Raw genomic sequence first — 5,529 nt, 5'->3', positions numbered from 1 at the left:
TAGACTCCATTACTCCGAGGAGACAAAAGCAAACGAAAGGACTGAATGCTTGGTGGAAAAATTAGCACCCAGGACAGAGGCTCTACTATGTGCCTTTCAAGGTTCTGATACCAGGTTTTTTTAGTTCCATTTTTCCCACCTGAGAGGACTCTTGCGCCCTCTAGTGGGCATCCAGTCACAGCTCCTCTTCCCCACCCCACCCCCCAACCCCCCGCCCTCCCCGCTCGCTCCTCTTTCCTCCCTCGTCTGAAGCTCACCATCTTTCCTGTTGATCCTTCCCCAGGACTACTGCAGTCACCAAAAGGGAAGACCCCGAGGGGAGCCCCAGAAAGGGTCTGTTCCCATCTCCACCACTGTTCCTCACATCGACCTGAGCCTATCCTTGTAGTCTCCTCCCCCTCCACGTATGCATTCTCGCTGGGAGGCGTGCAGCCCTGACCCGCTGACCCTCAGCCCGGCGGAGCGACGGGGTGGGAGGATCCCCGGCAGCTGCAGCCAAGAGCTCGCGGCAGACCCGCCACTCGCGCCTCACCTCCCAACATCTTGTATCCCAACTTTGTCACTCCTCATATTCCCTCCTTCTCAAAAGCCACCCTCTGCCTCCAGTACTCCTGGTCTTTTAAATACCCACAATGGTGGAAGAGGGGATACTACTTAAAATAGAATTTTTACCTTCTGTGTCTCTCTATTGCCTTCTCCTCTGATGCGTTTCCACACCTCTACTACCAAACTGTTTTGCACCAAATGGGCATGGGACCCAGGGAGCGGGGCTTGTGTACGTTGGAAACTTTCCCGAGTATACCCGTAGATCCATATTCATATACTGCTTGCCCCCAGGACCACCCACAATGGACTTTAGGTAAGGAGCGGGTGTCAAGAACGAAGACTGACCCACTAGGTGGTTCTGCCTTCAGCTGCCAGCCATCCCGGTGCCAGAGTTAGCCCAGCCCGCTCAAGTCGGAACACAAACCCAGGGCGTTCCTGGACAATTGTTTTGCCCCCACTCTTTGACTTGTAGTTTTCCCTCCTCTGCAACAGGAATCATTACTCAGGATACAAAGCAAGAAAGGGACTTGGGCCCAGATAGACTCCCGTCAGGTGACAGCCACATCACAGTGGGGCATAGGCTTTCAATCCTCCCTCCCACTCAGGCAGGGCAGCAGGAAACCTTCATTCCCTCCTCCTCCTGTCACGCTGGATCTGGAATGTCTCTTTTTCCACCTAGGCAGCGTTTTCTCTTGGGAGTTACTGTCCATTTGCAATTCTTGCGGAATTAGCCCTTTCTCCTGTTTCCCCTGCCCTCTAACATGTTCCTTCTCCTGGTCTCCTCTCACCCTTGTCCTTATTTTTCTCCTGAGGCCCTTGTTTGCACCTAAATGGCCATAAAGTTAGGTATCAGGAAAGGGGGCTGGGAGTGGAAAGTGGAACATTAACTTTCTTCTGTGTACTTTTCTGTTCCATTTTTTAAATTTAAAATGCTTTGTTTTTACAGTACAGAAATATAATACTTACATTTTGGGTGAGGAAGAGAATAAGTATCCCAAGATTTCTCTTTTCGCAGGAGTGCCTTGTTATTTGACTAAATTAACTAATAGCCAATAGAAAATATTTTGCATCAGCTACAAATGAAAGAGCAAAATTTTTAAGAGCTAATTCTTCAGGGGGCCCCTGGGTGGCTCAGTTGTTAAGTGTCTGCCTTCGGCTCAGGTCATGATCCCAGGGTCCTGGGATTGAGCTCCACATCGGGCTCCGTGGCAAGACTGCTTCTCCCTCTCCCACTCCCCCTGCTTGTGTTCCCTCTCTTGCTGTGTCTCTCTCTGTCAAATAAATAAAATATTTTTTAAAAAAAGAGCTAATTGTTCACAATGTTTAAGACATATTCTTTGGGGAGAAAAGTAATTTAGAATAAAATAATTAAATTTTTTATTAAATAGGAAATCCTTCATAACTTGGTCATGTTTGTATTTGTCAATTAGAAAATGTTCTAATAATGCCTCCTAAATAAGTTTTTTTGAAAATACAGGCTAATTAGTTTGGCAATTTTAAGCCTAAATTTTTCAAAAACAAATCAACATTGTACATGTTCACTAAATTAATCCCTATAGAACCTAAGTGTCTTATTTTTGTCCTGTTTTAGAGAAATGATCTATTGTTTCCACTTCCAAGAGTTCTTTTTAAAGATTTTATTTATTTATTTGAGAGAGAGTGAGTGAGAGAGAGCACAAGCCGGGGGAGCAGCAGAGGGAGAGGGACAAGCAGGCTTCCTGCCTAGCAGGGAGCCCAATGTGGGGCTCAATCCCAGGAACCTGGGATCATGACCTGAGCCTAAGGCACATGCTTAACCAACTGAGCCACCCAGGCACCTCTCCACTTCCAAGAGTTTTTAATCCTCATAATTGTTTCAGTTATGTTCTGTTAGAAGGATGAAGCCTGCTAGGCCTCTCACCTCTGGCCTCCTTACCTGCAGGGAACTCTAGCCTTGCCTCGCTGGAGGGTTGCTGCCTGCCATTCCATCCCCACCATGGTGGCCCCTCAGCCAGGCTTAGGCCAGTGTTTAAGCAACTCTCACCCACTGACCATATCAAATTCTTTTCTTTGGGGGGGTGCACAGCGGGAGAGGGAGAAAGAGAATCCTTAAGCAGGCTCCACACCCAGCACAGAGCCTGATGGAGGGCTTGATCTCACAACCCTGAGACCATGACCTGAGCCAAAATCAAGAGTCATCAAGAGTTGGAGGCTTAACTGACTGAGCCACCCAGGTGCCGCCCCCCACTCACTGACTATACCAATTAACCTAGACCAGGTGTTCTCAACCCAGGAAGCCTATGGACCACCTGAAATTCTAAGCAAGTTTGTGCATGTTTGGGGCTAGTGAGGTACATGAAATTTTGTGGGGAGAGGGTTGTACCTTAGGAACCTGAGAAAGCCTAATACACAAGCAGGGTGACATTATGAGGAAGCTGAAACTATGAGATAGAGCCAAGACATAGGAGGAGAAGGGGATGTGAGAGGAAGGGAGAATGAGACAGCAGCTGAGCCAAGTTAATGGCAGAGCACTATAGTGTGCTGGTCCTGGCGCCTAGAGGTCCACTGGAAACTGGCTGTTGGTTCTCAGATTCCCTTAACATCATAGTGCTCTTCACTGCCCCATAAATGCTCACCATGGATCCTGCTTCAGCCGAGCTAGCCTAAGTATCTATATCTCACAACCAATTGGACTAACTGAAACAATAGTTACCTGTAATAAAATGTTCTTAAAAATCAACGAAATAACAGTAGTTATCACTACCTGAAAACTGGTGAAGAGACATCAAAAAGTGACCAAAGAAGACATCTATATGGAGAACAAATATAAGTTATTCAGACTCCCTAGTGGTCAAAATATATGAATGAAAACTTTAGGGTACTCTTATTCACCTGTCAAAGTGAGGAATTTTTAAAAAAACCATACTATCCATTTTACGTGAGGTTACTCACATGGACTGTCAGTATACTTGTAAATTGGTTAAATTATCTTGCAGGCCCTTTGGCAATATACATCTAAAATTCATAAGATTTTTCAAACTTTTAGACCTAGCAATTTCAATTCTTGAAATTTTTCCTTAGGGAATAATTATGATGTTGTGCAAAGATTTCAGTGATGGCTTGGCTTATTATAGAAAAAGAAAATATAGAGGAAACCTAAATATTAAGCAACAGGGAATTGATTAAATTACTGTTAATTGTAACATGATGAAGTACAATAATAATAAGTTTGAGTTATCTTAAAAATATGTATTTCATTGTCTTGTGTGTGTAATTCAGATAAACTGTAAAGAATTTGGAAAATATATAAGAATTATAGACATAAAATTTAAAAAATCCATATTCCCATAAAACTTACATACTGATAAGCTTAAATACTTTGTTATGATTTTTCCCCCACTAACATTGCAACTTATGTTAATATGCTATGAAGTAGGGATCTAAATATTTCAAAGGTAAATTTGACTAGGTGGGATTTCATTTGATATGCTGACTTTAGAATCCAGCCAGATGCAACTCCATTGTGCTAACACATCCAATCAGGGATGATAACTGAGACGAAAAGTCTGGAAGAGACATATAGATTTGGGTTGACAATACCCAGTAAACACCTAATTAATATTTATTGATAATAAGTGGATAAGATACATGTTTGAGAGTCATCAGATAAATGAAATTGAGTGTAGATTCTTGAGGGGTTTCTTTCCTAAATATAACTAGGATAATTTTATACACATTGTTTTATAATCTGCTTTTACATAATAATATTTATTGTGTTTATTTGCAAAAGTAAAACATTTCCACTGGAAAAAAAGTCAGGAACTATAGATAAATGCTGTTTGTCAAGCAAAGCCAGAAATACAATCCTTTCTTTTTCTCTTCACGTAAATTTCTAAAGGAATTGAACTTGGGGGGGGGCGGGGGCGCGTCTGGGTGGCTCAGTCGGTTAAGCATCTGACTCTTGATCTCAGCCCAGGTCTTGATATCAGGGTTGTGAATTCAAGCCCTGTGCTGGGCTCCACACCTGGCGTGGAGTCTACTTAAAGAAAAAAAAAAAAAGAATTGAATTGGTGAATTGGCAACTAAAACTATTTTATAATCTGCTTAAAATATTATATTATTGCTAACAATATCACTTTCCCTAGCAAAACATTATCATAAAAAGAAAGGTTTCTCACCAGGTAAAATTTAGGGAAGAGATTCCTCCTTTCCTATGTATGACTAATACTCCAGCTTGACTATCTCAAACTTAGATTGGAGAAGGCATAGTCAGAACAATAAGAAGAGTCTCATTTTAAGGCATACTAGTCACAAAGAGGGCAAGGGAACCAAATGCGAAGCATTCAACCATTGCAAGGACCCCACACCTTAAATGGGTAGTGGAGCTCTTAAATCAGATCCTACTCCACTACAGAAGTACATATGTGAAATAATGTCCTATAAAATAAGACTGCACTATTTGCAGACTACTCTTTATTATAGAAGTTACACATCCCCACTGAGAAAATGTAAAAGAATCTACAAAGAAGTATATAAAAAGAGAATACAGATCACCCATAAGCCGACCAACCATCCAATCATACCCACTTTTAGTATTTTGGTGTATATTGTTCTATAATATTTTCTATGCAGGCATACATATAAATATCTACATGCATTTTACTTTTTAAAATTAGATCCTCTGCAAGTTACATTTTGTAACTGGCCTTTTTCACATACCAATATATTATAAAAACACTTCCATTTCAATAAACATATGGTTGACTTATATTTGTAAGATATTTTATTTCTTCTGCATGTTTTCAAAGGTTTGTCTCATTTTTCTGAATATTATTAATACATGACTATTAAAGATAAAATTTAAATATATAAATGCAACACTTAGAAAGTAAAAGTTGCCTTTATACTAAATACTCATTCTCAAATATATCCTAGGGGAATAGTTCAGAGTATATTCATTCACATTTCTACTATGACAGAGAAACACAGTAAGACCCCACAATA

The sequence above is a fragment of the Leptonychotes weddellii genome, chromosome X (genome assembly GCF_054177405.1).
Source record: "Leptonychotes weddellii isolate Sample4059 chromosome X, ASM5417740v2, whole genome shotgun sequence".
NCBI lineage: Eukaryota > Metazoa > Chordata > Mammalia > Carnivora > Phocidae > Leptonychotes > Leptonychotes weddellii.
Note: the sequence above shows the minus strand (reverse complement) of the source record.